Consider the following 17,122-nt stretch of genomic DNA (forward strand, 5'->3'; position numbering starts at 1 on the left):
TTGCAAAGTTTAATAACAAGGCAATACCTTTTAACAGGAGCAACTGATGGAGTTGGAAAAACAGATGAGCTTTCTGTCACATAAAACTTTCTTCAGTTCTTTTCAGCTGTTTAAACCCTACAGAATTTCTCTTGTTTACATCTATTAAGCACCGTAGTTACAGCCACGTTAGTACCCCTTTTCTTTTCCCTTTATATCACAATCTATTCAAAAACAGTATGAATCCTGAATCCTACGGACAAATCCTATGAATCCTGATGCTCACTAATGTGAAATATCTCAATGCCACCATCAGATAGCTTTTTACATATTATTCATTAACAGCAGAAGAGGAGACCCTAGTAAGTTTCAACTCAAGGGTACCGTATAACATAACTAAGCCCATATGGTTTAGCTAACTCAGCCACCTTTCCAAGATTATTTTAATATGCATACTTTGGTCCTTGCCGCCGGACAAGCTGGGGTTTTATTTGTTGTCTTTTTTTTTTTTCTTTTTTTACATCTCCACCATCTGTTTTATGAATCCTTGAATTTATAATATAAAGGTCATTGTTTCAGCATATGGGGAATTTGATTTCACTCATAAGGCAGAAGTTGGTGAGAACTAAATGAATATATACATTTTAATAAATGTATATGTGCATGCACCGCCATAAGTGTTTTGTACCATGTAACTTTAAAGTATTTGATAAATTGCTAGGAGGGTTCTTAGAGGGAAGTCTTGAATGAATGGCCACAAGGAAAAGCTTTTAATCAGATCTTTGGGGATCTGGTACGGATTCTTCACATTTAAAATAGGCACAATTAAGGCACATTCCTGATTTTTTTCTGTGTATGTCTGTGTAGTAAATACTGTTGCAACACTGTATCAGCAATATAGCAAACGCCCACCTAAGATCCTAGAAGAGAGGAAGGTAATCTTAAAATTAAAACCTGAAACAAACCAGGTTTCACTCAGGCTCTCAGAGACTCATACTCACCAGCACCTGGATGCCTGTGATGTCCAAGAAGTCTGTCCACCTGTCAGGGCAGGGGTGCTCACATGGTCCAGGCAGTGGTCAGGCACCCCAGTGCTTCTATCTTCAGATGTTAGGTCCAGGATCTGTTGTGATGATAGGGAGGACAAGGGGTGGCAGCTGTCAAGTTCTTGACAGATCTCTGCAGTTCTTTGCAGGCTGGCGACAATGTTCAGGTTTTGGATATGTGTTTTTGATACCTTCTGGAGCTGACAGTGAGGAGAGTTTCTATCCTGTCCCACCTCTGTGAGTCATCAGGAGTCATCACTGTCCTTTGTCTCCAAAGCTGGGTGCCTTATGAAACTACAGGTAGATACACTGGGGTCTTGAAGGCATGCCAACCCTGGTGGGTTAACGTGAGCCATTCTGAGAGCCTCTTTCCCGCTCTTTGTCCCTTTGGTGCTCCCACACCCAGACATTCCCACCAATTCCCCATTCACACTGACCTTAGCCTTTCTATTACAGTCCTCTACATCTGCCTTTTTGAGTGTGTGTGTAGGTACTGCTTTTGGAGGGAATTATCTAATGCTTAGAGTCAAGGATAACTTTAGGCAATACTTTGCAGATATGAACTTTTGGTAAATGATCACTCATCCAGATCCCTCAGATGTAAAACCAGATGGCAAGACAATCCTACAGTACTTGCAGAATATAATGCAGCAGAGATCTGCACAGCTGGGTTATCAGAAGACAGCCAAATGGAAATTAACTTCTCCTCTGGGACCACAGGAAGAATTTCACAAAGTATCACTTCTGGCAGTATTAAAACAGTGGCTACTAGCATCCAGCTTCTTACTGCTTCATTCATTTGGAATTTCAACAGCATGACAACCCTTCCTGGGAAGAGGGACAAGGGAATCAAGGCACTGACATTCAAAGATGGACACAGCGTGTGTAGGACCTCTGCTTAGATATCAGGACAGAAGGCTGTGAACAGCTAGTGTTATTTAACTGATTTCTAAGATCAGGCAAGGGTATCGTGGGAATTTGTGATTGGTACGTGTATGTGTAGATATGCGTATACTTTATACTTACAAGGCTGTGGGTTCACTGCTTGATGAGTCCCTTGGGATCAGAATGGCAAGAGGGGCACAGCCATTCTTGATAACTCTCTTGTGTTCCTTGCACTAGGGTGGCATCTTCCTTCCTCCACCCAAAAAGTAGTCTGAGAGCAAGGCAAATGCAAGAAAAGCTACATGGCATATCACTTTCAGTAATTGATTTTAACAATTGTTTTTGAGATGCGATTATTTTAGGATTGAAAAAGCAACCTTTCTGCTATTGTATTATAACTATTACTTCTGGGGATAATTTGTTATCGCTTAAACTAGATAATTGAAAAGTTAACTTTTAAACTATATTTGTGTTGTGGAATTCAAAGCTCTGGGTACTTATTTCAATAAAGATTTATGGGGTTTTGTTTTTCCAGCTTCACAGAATGCATACGCTGTGCTACATAAAAATAAGGTCACATTTTATGATCCCCTACTTTGACACCTGAAAACAGTTAAGAATCAGTCGGACGCTCAAGTGTTTCCAGTCATTGACTTCCCTACTGTAGATAAAAGGCCAGGCTGGGTTTTAGAAAGCCTTTTATTTCCATAAGATACAGAACATTTTGTCTAAATTAAGCACAGAGAATTTACAGGAGAAAAAAAGATAAAAATCCGGAAGATCTCAATTAATAACATAAAATACTAGCCGTGCTTAATGAATATTCAAACATTTTCAACGCAACACAGCAGACTATGCATTTTTCTTCAGCACTGACTTCCCTCCTCAGCCTCATTCTCTATTTGCAGGTCAGACAAGTTTAACATATCACCACATTAGCTCCTCTCAGCTCACGCTGAGGGAAGGACCCCCGCAGTATTGCAGCTGTCCATCACACTGAAGTGATTAGACAAGATCTTGCTTCCCCTGGCAGTGATGAGCTAGCAGCAGTGAGCCTCTGCCAGCCTGGTCCAGCTCCCCACTGACTGTTACAGCCAAAGCTGAAAATCCACCATGCGTTGTCATCCCTGACAGCGTCCGTCAGAGGCTGCCTGTCAGCTCGCTGCAGTTCTGACCCTGAAACATTGAGCCAGTGTCTCTAGCTTACCACGCCTTGGCATACTGCCATGATGGGTATAATAGGAGGAACAAAGGATTTGCCTCTCAAAACCTGAATTTTTCTCTGCTTTTGTTTTTCAGTATTCCTGAAATTATTTTTAAAAGCACTAATGCTAATTATTTGAGCACAATAAAGTGCTCACAGTCCCAAATTCAGTTATGATAACATGTATTCATTAAAGTCCTCCAGACAATAATCTTTGTTCCAGTTTGGGAGGTCTGAGGTTATGAATTCTGATCTGTCAGTGATAAACAGGCAGTCATACATTCACACATATGAACAATTCTCACTGGTATCAGTGTGAAGCATATTGTGGACAAAGGGCAACATTTAACTTTTTTTTGGTAACTCTTTACATAGTCGGTATCATGCCTCTGAGTGCTTGGACACATCATAAAACAGAAACTTCAACTTGAGCAGAGTCCTTAGGAGCTACTGCAGTTTTAGAATGAGAAATAGCAACACAATCTGATGTAATCTTTGAGATTCTTTGAAACCGTAGGTACTAAAGAGCATTTTTTTCTCTTTTTGTTAGTATGTTTGCATACAAATATTCATTCCCCAACACAACACAACTACTGCTGTTTGTTTTTGCAAAAATCTAAATATAGAGGAAATAATTCCACTTGTTCCATACAAAGGTCTTTTTTGGTAGAAGAACACTCTTTATGAGTCAGCAGCATTTTATTGCTTTTCTGTCTCAAGAATTTTTGAGGCAGGCTCTCAAATTAATTTGGATCTTCACTCATGTCAGTCAGAGAGAACTCATTGATTTCACTCTCTGCAGACTGGAGCAGATCAAGTCTTTATCCCCCACTTTTTTTTCTCAACTCAACATTTTAGTAAAAAGTGTACAAAAAGTTTCATGAAACTTCCAAAGGTGTGGCAGGGAGTCCCATTGACATTACTGGTTTTATTGGCCCTTCTGCATTCTTTATCAATGTCTTTTAGAACTGATAGAGAACTTAACAATGCTGTAAAAACTGTTTGCTCTCTTACAATAAATATGATAATCTCTCCTACATTTACTCAATAGATAGAATTTTAAAGCTGAGATAAATAGATGTAACACCTCACAGGAACCATGATTTTAGAGTAAAAACGTTTAGCGCTGCAGTACATAACAGTAATAAATATTAATACGACTACAGGAGAAGCCAAAGAACTTAAGTACAGACATGTACTGCTATCCACTGAGTACACCTGAAAAGTGTGACAGTTACAACTCAATAGACAGCAAAACAGTTTTCCCCATAAGATTCAATGTACTAGTGGGGAAATGCATGCAGGAACTCAAGAAATACATACAATTTAAATACACAGGGACAGTATACACCAACATAAGATCTTTCCCATTCATATTCCAGTAAAACTGTCCAAAAGAGCAAGATCTCAATAGTAGGAAGGCAGAGCAAAGACAAGAGGCATAGCTGTACACAAGATGCTCTCTGCATTCCTATTATGGTGTAATAGAAAAATAATATCAAAATATGGAAAAAAACCATGTTGTGGACTATCTGCATTCCTTGTAGTTACTTTAACATAAACTCCCCCCCAACAAAACAAAAGACTGTGAAAAAAACCCCATAGTTTGGGTTTGGGCAGTGTAAAAGGGAAGGGTGATAAATTGGGTACTAAGAACACTTACTGGAGCAGGCTACTAAATGATTAATGATTAAACTTCAAAAAACAAATAGAGAAGTGACAAAACATGCAGTATTACTATGCTTTCTAATACACAGTGCACATGGTCTGGCCACAGACTACACAGCCTAGATCGTGGCTGCTTAAATGCCATGTAAATCCAGACCAAAGCCAGATGACAAATGAATTTTTTCCAGCCTTGATTGAGTCATGAATAATTATGGATCTGTGAGCCTGAATTTGATGTTTGGGAAAACTAAAGGAACAGCTAACCTGGAATTTGAATACAACTAATAATTAAAGATAAAGGACTGAATTTATAGAAAACATGTCTTCCTGGAGTTCATGGGGATTTGGGCTCTAGTGTCATGTTGCAACCAAGAAGGTGACAATGTGTTTAAACAGAGAATTATTCCATACAGGTGGAAAGATTACTCCATATTTGATAGATTGACTGGCACACTAGAATTTTGAATTTGCATCAGACATCTAAAGATTATAGGGATGACTGTACTAGTCAGATGAAAGATTCATTTAGCCCAGTATCTGGCCTTTAACAATAGCCATTTGTAGAGGCTCAGAAGTATGTCTGAGCTTCCAGCGGTTCCCAAACTGATAGTTGCCTCACCAGTATCATGATTACCTGACTCTCTATCATTTATTTAATCATATTTTGGACCCATCAAAACTTGTGGCATCTAAAAAATTCAGAGGGTATGAGTTTCTCAACTTAATTATGCATAACACAAAAAAGGTCTTCTTTTCATTCTATATAAACTGTCTGCCTCGTCATTTCATTTCATGTGCCTTGGTTTATGTCCTTTGAATAGTGAATAATCATTCTCTCAAGACTTCCCCCATGTCATTCAGGATTATAGATCTCTATAGGAGAATAGATCTCTATAATGACTCACAGCCATTTCTTTTCTAAGCTATAGAGTCTCAGTTATTTCATTTCCTCTGCATACAGAAGGTATTCTGCACCTCTGATCATTATTCTCTGGTTTTTTCTAGGTTGCTATTATCCTTTTCTGAAACAAGGTGAGCAGACTTGTAGCATGTATTTAAATATGAGTTCCCCAAAACTGTATGGAGCTGTATAACGATGTTTCATCCCATCCTTTTCAGTATTTCCTAACACCTTCACTTTCCTGCCCACCACCTAACACCAAGTTAACATTTATAGGTAACTACAGATAGGCTTATAATTCTCTTTCAATAATGGCATATTTAGAACCTACCATGATTTATGAAGATTTTGTTTGTTTGCTTGTTTTCCCCTGTGTGCATGGCTTTTTATTTATCAACATTGAATTTCATCTGCTGCTTACTTGGCACTGTGAGATGGTAGAACAATGGTCTATAGCCATCCTCAGTTTCAATACTCTCTATCATCAGCAAACTTTCCTATTCATCCCTTTTTCATCATACAGGAATATGTTAAATAGCAACCATTCCAGCATCTCATTTCATTGTAAAAATAGACCATTTCTTCTGACTCTGCTTTCTAACTTTAAAGTATTTTCTGAGAATACACTTTCTTTTGTCTTGTGGCAGGTTAGTTTCTTTAACAGCCATTGGCAAAGAACCTTGTCATATGCTTTGGTGTGCTTCAGGGAGGGAAAATGCAGCCTGTGCAGAGCAGATCTATGAATTAATGAAGAGATATAAATACTTACAACACTATAGTGGGGGTCAAAATACTCAAGGATCACGTTAAAAGACGAGCCAATTGCAATTAAATATACCTTCTTACTGAAAAAAAAATCTTGTAAAAATGACTACTTAATCTGAAAAAAGCTGTGCTGGAAGTTGAAACATGATTTAGACTAGAAATAGAGTGCATTATTTTTAAATGGTGATGGCAATTAATCATCCAAACAGATAACCAGCAGCAGTGGTGGATTCTATACCATGTACAATATTTCTCAAAGTGTCTTTCAGTTAAAATTATTTCTTGCAAGTTCTATATTTTCTATTATGAAGAAAATTAGATTAGTCTGTTCTAAGGGTATTTTCTGAGCTGAGTCTAGATTCTACTTAATGACAGGCTGCTTTATTAATGCCTTTTTTGGTCCAATTCCTGGAAAACGTACTAACAATCCACTTCTGCATGAGCTCAGCCTAGAAATCTTACACTGATATTAGTTTACTAAAAATAGTCAGTTAATAGTTTTCTCTCTCTAATCTCATCCAAAGAAACGTGCTATATTAATAAGTGTTCACACTGTGGTATTTACAAACAGTCTACCACTCTGATACAGACTGTTATGCGAACACTTTGGCTTAAAATATTTAACCACTACCACATCTCTTCCTTGAATCCTTTGTCTGGATAACCTGTACAACAGACATCCATATGCAAAGTTAGTAGCTGGCCACTTTCTGATTTAAATTTCAAGTTAAACTGCTATAGAGATCCTATGACGGATGTGGAATAATACAACAGCTGCTTAAAGGAGCAATAGATGTCTGCTCTCATCTCCTTGAGTGACGGTGATATAATGCCTTTATTCAAAAATTGCTGTGAAGATCTCCCATGTGGCAAAAGGCAGCCAGCATAGACAATGAGAGGGTTCACTGCTTTCAGCCTTATGATTATACAATTATCTCTGTCTGATAAACTGTTCCAGAATCATCTGAGCCGAAAGCCATAAGTCTGTTCAATGCTGTATCAATTTATTTTTTTCTTGTAATCAAATGTCATATTTCTGTTCTAGCCAACTTTAGCTTATATTGAGACCACTGGCTTCAGCTTTTCCACAAGCCATATGATCTCAGTGTGTATATAGAGCAATTGTCCTTGCTCCAAGCTCCGTAAACAAAAAGAAAATGTATTTATTTGGAATGCATCGGCTACATTTTTTTTTCTGCAATGCTGAAAAATGTGCCCAAGCGCATCTCAAGCGATGCTTGTAATTTGTAGTTTACTGTCTACACCGCTGACAGTTTAGAGATCAAATAATGAAGTGTGAGAGGTACGCTGATCACTGCAGACCTAGTTATGTTACATTTCAAGAGAAGATATGCAGCAGACTCGCAAGCATCCACCACCACTCAACAGCTTATTAATCAGCAGCCTGCTGGTCTCTCATCATCTTTGCCATTCCACACTGCCAGCAGCTATGTTTACACGAGAGGTCTCAGTGAAGTTGTTCCTGGGAAGGATACAAATACCTGTCTGGTCTCTTTTCCGACTACAGAACGTGCTCATTGCCAAATCCAGATAGGGCTCTCTAGATAAATGGATGTCATTTCCCTCAAAAAAAAGAAACGTGTGGGAAACCACATAAACAGATCTCTCTCGCCAGCTCACTTGGGGTTCAGCATGAGATCACTCTTAAAGAATGAAACAAAATATAGAGAGGCATTTTCAACATTTCCTAATACGGATCCCTTTTTTTTCTCTTTTTCCCAAACAAGAAGAAAAATAATTACTACTTATATTCAGAAAACAAAAATTAAGCAGTCCAAGATCAAAGGTAAATTCAGTTAAACAGAGGAAGCCCAGGTAAGTTTCCTTCTAAATTGCGCAATAATGAATGCACACGTCTAACTTTCTAGCTTTGAAAAACAAACAGGTAAGTTACCTGCTGGCTATTTACTCCTAAGCATTTGGGTAGCACTGTCTGGGACTTCCTTCTGCAAGCTGCAACATCAGGAAGCACAAAATGAGGAGTGGGAGGTTTTGCCAGAAATGTATGGGGGCAATAAAAATGGGACTACACGATGAACGCTCTCCTACACTCATGCAAATAGAGGGAAGGGTGGGGAAGTGACATTTCAGTGTGATTTGCTGTACAAAGACTTAGTGAAGATCCAAGGATTTAGCCTATTACATTTTATTGAAGACATGGTTCTCAGTGAGGTTTTTTTTGTTAGTGAAGTATAGACACAACGCTGAACTGATTTGTGAAATGAAGATAAAAGGCAGCGGTAATTAGCTCTGATTGAATACAATGAACAAGATCAGACAGGCCATCCATGAGCACAGAATAGGGGTCTCCTATTAAAATAATGTCCTCTGCTAAATTTCTTTTGGACATCTGAAATTTTGGTCGTTCCAGTTATGATTTACCACTCTTTAAACAGTTGTTTACAAAAAACAACAACCCTGTTTCCATAGAAAGCATCCAGAACAGTCATTCTCCATACCTTCAAGACGGCTCATACTGTGGGGTTATATTTCATGCTACATACTAACTCAAGAACAACTCCGGACAAGCCCCACACTATGGTGAAAACAGAAAGCACCCAATGAAAAGGTTGTCAGCCACAATGCAGGACTTCCTAAAAATGTAGGTCTGTTCCCAAACAATGGCACAGGGCCCAGCAATGTTACTTTTAAAGAAAACAGCTATCCCACTGTGAACACTTTACCTGTTGTACACTTTGCCTGCTGTTAACTCTTCCACTCTCAAAACATTATTCTAATAAATCCATAATGAAATCGCTTTTCATTATACACAGTTCATTTGTGTGCATTAGAAACTGTGCCGCTAACTAATTTGCAGTAATTAGTCTCACCGTGGTAGGCTTTTGATGTATCATCTTCTATTTCAAGAGAGAGAAGCTGTAGGATGTGGTGGGATGATGGAACTGTTGTGAACATGAAGGAATTTCACTGTGAAAATTATTGTTGACCAGACAACGTGACCGGGAGCCAGCTCCAACCTTTTTTTTTTTTAAACAGAACCCATCCATTTTGCATCCTTGATTTCATATTTCAGTAAAAAATAGACATCTTTTATTTTAGAGGTGGGAAGAAAAGCAATTATTATCTTGCCTTGCTAAACCTACCACTGGGTATATGAGAAGACTTCAGTGGGTGACAGTTCATTTGTTAGATGTGGTATACACAGCATGGTATACCAAAGTGGAAATGAATTATTTCACTCTGATTTTTTTTATTATGTATTATTTGTAAGACATCTGTGCTCAGAATTCCCAAATGAACTCAAAACTCTGCCACTTCAGATGCTGTAAAGTAGCACAAATGTCACAATCAGGCATATATAATGGTTATATATAAAGTACAGGGAACGGCCATACTGCCCAGACAGCAGATAGCAAGACACTCCAGGCAATTTAAAAATACATGAACAAAACGTTTACACTTTTTTTTCCTCTTCTTCTGACAGTGAAATGGGGGAGTGACGGGAAGTAGAAAATGAAGGAAAATAAGGGAATTTCCGAAACAAACCAGTATGGCTACACTAGTGGTTTCTCATTTAATCAACGTTTCAAAAAAATTCAAACTAAATTCTACCTGCAGTAAGACTATTAGCTGACCATCCATGCAAGCACTTAAAAAAACCCCAAAACACTGACAAACAACCAAAAAGAAAACAAAAAGCAGAGAAACTTTTAGGATTCCTATCTGTTATGTAAAATTTTTCAGACTAGTAATGGAAAAACACTAGATCAACTGTCAGATTAAATAGACAGAATTATTAGCTCTTATTCAGATTCTGTCAATGTATTATGTTCTTTCTGTCACAGTATCTATTGGTTTTCTAAGACGTTTTAATTTCTTTCTTTCACTTCTAAGTTTAGATCATTAGCAGCTTTATCATTCTGTGCCTGCTGACGAAATAAGAATTAACACTGTCTTTGGATGCTTGATGTTAAATTACAATATTTCCAATGCACTCTTGCAGGAAACACATAGTATCACAAACTGATTGCCCACCTCATCGCTTCCTTCCCGTTTGTCCTTTGACTAGTAATGGAAGCACTTTTTTGACTGTTAATCTTGTATTTCCTATAAATGAATGAGTACCCTCAGTATTGTCTTTCCTCTTTGGTCAATAACAATGAGACACACAAAGTTCAGCAGATAATCCAGGTGCATTTGCCCACATCCACACACACAGTCTGCTCCAAAAATCCTGAAATCTATTTCCAAGCTTGTGCCTTCCAAATCTGTTCTCCCTGCAGGAAAACTCCTCCTCATTTCTAGCTTACAGTCTTCCACAGCTATGTATGAACAAACATAGGCAGGACACCTAAAGATGAGCATATACATTTTTTAAATTGCATCATTGTGTTTTTTTTAGTTATGACCAGATGCTCTTTTCAGTCTTAAGTCCAGCTCTCCACAAATCCTAATAACGGGGGAAGTGAGGGAAGGAGTTTAAGCAGTCCATCAAACTTTCTATTATTATCTGGAGAGTGCAAATTATGTGCTAAGAAAAGCGGCCATCAGGAAGGGACAAGCAGTGATGGAGCCAAAGGCAGGAGAAATTCACCTACTTCCCAAATCAGGAGGGAATATTACCTTTATCCTTGCCTAGTCTGCTACACCCGATAGGCTGATTTAACTTACCAATGCCCTACTTTTAGGAGACAGAAGAGGCTACACAAATTCAGTATGGATTGCTGAAACAGAACATCTTCTTTTTTGACAAGTTACTCAAAAGATTATAATTCCAGGAGAAAATATTAAACTGCTAAGAATGGAGTCTGTTCTGAATGTTATTATCCAAAATGTGAACTAATGACTTCTGTTGCAGCCATATATACAACACACCTCTACAAAGGACACCAGTTTGGCACTAATGAGGGGGAAACAAGAGCTTTGATTTTCCTTGGTAGCATCCCAAAGTGTGAATGCACTGCCACTGAACATACTGCTAGGTACCTATCTCTGTAATTGAGCGCTGCAATACCTTTGAGGTGATTGTCATTGACAAGTAACAGCTAAGTCACATCTGGCAAGATAGTTCCTGATTTTAACATGGTACGTAAGATTCTGTGTAGACATGTACCATGTATTTTCTCAAGACAGTGTTAAGCAAAGAATATTAAATAGGTAGCAATTTTTTTTCTGGAAGCTTTTAAATTCATTGTTGGGTAACGTGATACAGCAATGTAATGGCACATATCATGCTTCAAACAAAAAACCCCAAACCCCTCAAAAGGGCAGAGGACTGCGGAGCATCCCAAATTATCAATCCCTGACTGTTAGTGCAACATGTTATAACAGAATATACAGTTTAGGCAGGAGAATGCTATTTTCAGCAGGCCTTATCAAAAGTCATGAAGGCTCGTTTCAACAAGAAACATCATCTGTCAGTGCAAGAAAGACAATGAATGATAATCTTTGTTTAAAAACTGCCAAGGAGAGATTCAACATTCATCAACGCACTTCATTCTCATTAGCGAAATTTAAATATCCAATTTAGCAACCTTTCACTTTTCCTTTTTAGATGATGATGTGTTGCTAAACTCATTTTATAGAGAATAATTGGTAATAATACTCCCCTTCTTTCTGTGAAATCCTGAGATGATTCATGAAATAATTTCCATTTCATCTGGAACATTTTCCTTTCTGCAGTACCTGTGGAATCAACCCAATTGTCTGTCTTTTTCAGAAATCATTAGCTCTCTAGTGCAAACCATCTCTTAAGATGCTTTTAGTACTTCTGAAAGCCCTACCTCCTAATGGACGGAATGTAATTAGATGCTATTTGCAATGAATAGACAATCCAAACTTCCAAACAATTGCACAGCATTGAGTTACTCTGAGTGCACAAATAAGCTTATTATTGTTCTTAATTTTTATCCATTGGGCTTGAAATTGCAACCATATGAAAATGTTACACAATCCTATGGCTCATAGGCCCAGTTCAGACTCCATTTTGCCTGAATTAGAAAAGCAAAGAAAGCACTATATGTCATAGAACTACAAAGAACTTTATGATCTTGATTTTATTTGCTTTGAAAAACCTCCTACAGACTTCAGTGGGATTTGGAATAGACCTTCTGTGAGTTATAGAAACAAGATGCACTTTTTGTATACTTCACATGCGTTCTCTAAACAGGAACTAATTAATATTTTGACATTTTAGAGCAGTAGTTGGTATTTAACAGAAATATTTCCAGAGATCATCGCAGTTGATATTGATGAATACAATTACTGACATCAGAAATATGTCATTTCCATATTACTATAGAATAGCGTTCTCAGAGTGCTACACAAGTAATACCAGCAGTACTAAAGAGCAAAAAAAAACCCCAAACATGACAATTCTGTAAATAGCAAAAAAAATTCAAAAGGCTGACCTTTTATGAACATCCAATAACTTAGATATTTATTCTAAGTTTATTTGAAACAACAAGAAAACAAATTTGGAAGGAGGTAATATCAAGGGCAGGCTTCTTCTTGGCATTTCAGAATTCACATTTTTTCATCTCATCCAGAATGGAAGGTGCTCACTGTTTAATTTGCAGCCCATCAGAATAGAAATTTCCTGCATTTTTCAATTATGTAGGAACCTCAAAGGAACTTACAGTTTAGGTCTCCAACTCTGATGTTTTGAGCATTCTCATAGAAATTACTTGTTGAAAATGTGTATTTCATTGAAGTCAAACGGATTAGTGCACATATGTTATACAACGGTTTCACAGGTGAAGCATTCCTGGAAGCGCCATTGGTGGGATATAGATGCACTAGACTAAGGAAAATACCTCACAGTTGTTCAGTTTCTGATACCCACACATCTGGGATTTTGTTGCAAGTCTTAAAAATAAATAATATTAATGCACTTCATTCATTAATTAATTCCTTTCTTCTAGACACACTGAAGTGAGAAACTAAATAGAAAACCAGGACCTGCTAAACGGCTAATACTTGCTAAAATTATTATTACTAATCTACTTTTCTTGTTTTTTTTCATATTTTTCCATCTTAACTTAGATGTGTCAGAAGAATTTCATATGAATTATGAATACACCTCCTAGGGGTTACAAATTGCATTGAACTGGCTATTTGAATCTGCCAATAAAAAACATCTGCAAAAAACCAAAGGATATTCATTATTTTTTTTCAAGCCTCAAGTTTCATCCTCAATGAGTTGGGGAAACAAGTCCCAACATTCAGCTTCTGTTGCTGCCACTTGCCCACAGAACCATACTCAAGCTACATTAGTGCCTTGTATGTTCCTCCTATATGAAAAATCACATATGAAAAAAAAAGAAAAAAGAAATTACTTAGTAGATTGTATGCAAGACAATGCCTGTCTATTCAGAACAAGAATTTTTAGTTGTTTTCTCCCTTTGATATTTCTCTTGAAATGGGAAAGAAGAAACAAGTATTTGGCAAGGTTGTCTACAAATCACTGTAGCATTGCCACACTTGGAATATGCACCCTTTGCAGTTTTAAAGTCTTTTGCGTATTTTACATACATGCAAATATCTTTTTTAAACATAATCTTGGATGCAAAATTAGACAGTAAACTTCTGAAGCTACCACTTTTATCACATTTTTGTCTTTTTAAAAAAATCCTGACAATTGAAAGAAAATTAGTGCAAAACAAAACCATTTCTACAGTACTTTATCAGGAAAGAAATCTAACCATGTTGTTCAGCACCTTCATTTATTTATTAACTTTGCTCTGCTTCTATCCCCTCCCAAACTTGATGCCTGCTCTTAAATTCCACTTAGGATAGTTTTTGCAACTTTTCCCCTTATCCTTTGATGTGTCAATCATTTGATAGTATGGGAATGTTCCCTAGCTCTCAATCAAAAGTCTTGTTCCTCAGGAGACTGACATCACATCACTGGAAAGCAATCTGTCTGGTCAGTCAAGTATTTTCTCAGGGATTTTTTCAGTGAATTGTATCAGAACCATGTATGCAAAACTGTCTGTTAATGTAGGCAGTTATTTATATTTGGAAAAAAATCCAAAAAACAAACAAACACCACCACCACCCCCAATATTATCTGCATTACATACTGCTGTAGTATTGTGCAATAACTTTTTAGCAAGGCATGTTAAAAAAACAGATTTTAGATTTGGGGTTTATCATACAAAAGCTTAATATTTACATATGGTGGTGAACACATTCCTGAATGGGGATTTATTTCCCTCCAAGTTCATCTCCAAACATCATACTTGGATTTCCAAACTTGGATAAATCTGTTAGGTCTGACTTTATCCCAGCTAAATCTAAGCACATGACTGACATTTCAAAATTCAGGAGCATTGGTTCCTCGCTAGTCAATGTACTGTAGCAATGCCCAGAAGGTAATAGACATGCTAAGAAGGTTCAGTCATCTCTGGAAGTACCTATTATTCTTTAGAAATACCCTGAAGTTAACCAGGGCAATTATGGCCTTCTGACAGACAATCACATGTATTTCAGCACCAGCATTAGAGGTATATTCCTTCTCTCATTTCGAAATGTTCCTATGTAAAGCATCCATGTTTTATTGCCATGAAATGTATGTACTGTCACGTTTTTAAGAAGCATAGGGATGCTGTTCAGTGGGCCACAGGCACTTGTGGTCAGATTTTCGAAGGCACAGATACATGTTTGAGTTTTAAGACATCCTTATGCTCTTATGCAGCAGAAGTTAAGAGCTCAGGCCCCTCTTTGCATCTGTAAACAAAATTAGAAGTGCTGCAGAAGGCTTAAAGCAGAATGATTAACAGCAACACTGTAAGCACTGAATAACTTAAGATTTGCACCCACACAGCAAGAACAGCTCATTCAAAGAAATGAAAATGCAAAAGCATAATAGAATGGGTCCTGTCTCCTAATGTGTGTTTCTGTCACAGGAGAGTTAACATCTAATCAGTTATTTAAATTAAAATGTCTAAGCATCAAAAATAACTAAATGCCTTAAGCAAGGGCATTTAGCCAGAAAATGCTAAAATACACATCAAAGAATATTTCTAGCTGAAGGGTATGAACTCAAAGGTCTAAAGGTGAAAAAAAAGCTCTGAGCATTTTACATTTCAAAGCTGAAACACAGAGGAGTTGATACGTACCAGATGTCAAAGGGGTATAAGGTAGGCTCTTGCCGATAACAGAGGAATGATGGATACAGATACAAGAGCTTCTGCTATTTCATAATTAGGCTAGAAGCAGGAAGCAATATGTGGATGAAGCAGGAAGCATTTGTGAATGCAGTAATGACTCACTGAATAGGTCCTGTCTTCATCCTTGTAAATCTGACACAGCAAAAGCAAAAATATTGTGCTATTAAGCAAAGTTATTATAAGAAACAAAATCAGTAGGAAATTTTTACCTTAGGCCCTAAACAAAATACCAGCATTCAAGAATTCCTGGATGTATATTCAGCTCTTCTAAAGAAGGGTTGGGGGCATAAGTATGAAGGTCAGATTTATATGCAGAATGAGCTCTAGCTAAAACCACCTGAAATCAGAATTATTTATTGCCTCAGAGAAAAAGAAACTGATTGAGGTAAACGGGCCAGAAAAAGACAACTTTATTTTACCTGTGCAGTTTTAAGGCTACAGGCATACTAGCAAGCTCAGTTAGAGAAGAATTGAAGAAAATGTAGTGCTGTAATGAAAGCACTGTATTATCACAAGACTGCTGTATAGAATATCGTTAGCATCTGGGATTTTTCATACAGCCATGGAAAATATGCCTATCCAGCCTGTTGAAGTGAGGACTGACAATACTCTCATCTGAACCAGAAGTGATGCTGAATATCTGCCATCATTAGAGAAAGTGCTGCAAAAACTGAAGGCAGCTAGGACTCAGTGTCAAAAAAAGTGGGTGCTTCTTTGAGACTAAAGCATAGACTTAGGCTACAGGACCAAAGAAAAGATGAAATTGATTCTGTGAAACACAAGCTCATGACATCTGAATGAATCTCAGTCATTTAGAACACAATTTGGCATACACAAATCTGGGCAAAGAATGACTCTTGTTTTGTTCATCCTATATAGCTGGGACAGTTTTATAGTATAATATAAAAAATAGCAAAAAATGTTTAGTTGGGTATGTTTTCATCTCTCTAGCTAGTACTTTTCCTAGCTGCAGCAAAACAAACAAAAAAAACCCAACCACAAAACAATCATACTTAGACTTGTGTGAAATCCCTTTTACCAGATTGACATGTCATATATGACTGGTAAGATTCAGCTATGAAGTCAGCCAAAGCAGCTGGCTGTGCATAGTACTCAGCTTTTACCTGAAACTCCAATGATTAATTCATAGTAAGAGTGGGCAGCACTGTGCCAGTACAGATTCACTCTATTCACCTAAACCAATCTAGTTCTGTGCTCGTCTTAGAGAGATTTTATTATTCACAGATCATAACTAGACACCTGTAAAAATTTCCTCCGTTATGGCTAGACAGGATCCTAACATGTCTCAAAGGCAGCAACATGTACTGTATGCTGCTAGGGAAAGGTCAGGAGTACAGAAGTAGGGTTATAAAATGAACGTAGGCTGTGGAGCACAGAAGTCATCTTTCACTCACAAAACAAGATGAGCTATCTGCACTTCAGCTACCCAGCATTTTTTTGTGTAAAATCCATAGTTGGTAAGTATATAGAGCAGACCTGGAAAAAGCAGGAAAGAGGT

General features: G+C 37.5%; 1 non-coding gene across 1 annotated transcript; it reads left to right on the forward strand.

Moving 5' to 3' along the window:
- The first annotated feature begins 16,619 nt into the window (after positions 1–16,619).
- LOC143162648 (small nucleolar RNA SNORD19) lies at positions 16,620–16,697 on the forward strand. Its single transcript, XR_012995739.1, has one exon. It is a non-coding gene; the product is annotated as a small nucleolar RNA SNORD19 (small nucleolar RNA).
- Positions 16,698–17,122: the final 425 nt, after the last annotated feature.

This window comes from Aptenodytes patagonicus, chromosome 6, assembly GCF_965638725.1.
Source record: "Aptenodytes patagonicus chromosome 6, bAptPat1.pri.cur, whole genome shotgun sequence".
Taxonomy (NCBI): Eukaryota; Metazoa; Chordata; class Aves; order Sphenisciformes; family Spheniscidae; genus Aptenodytes; species Aptenodytes patagonicus.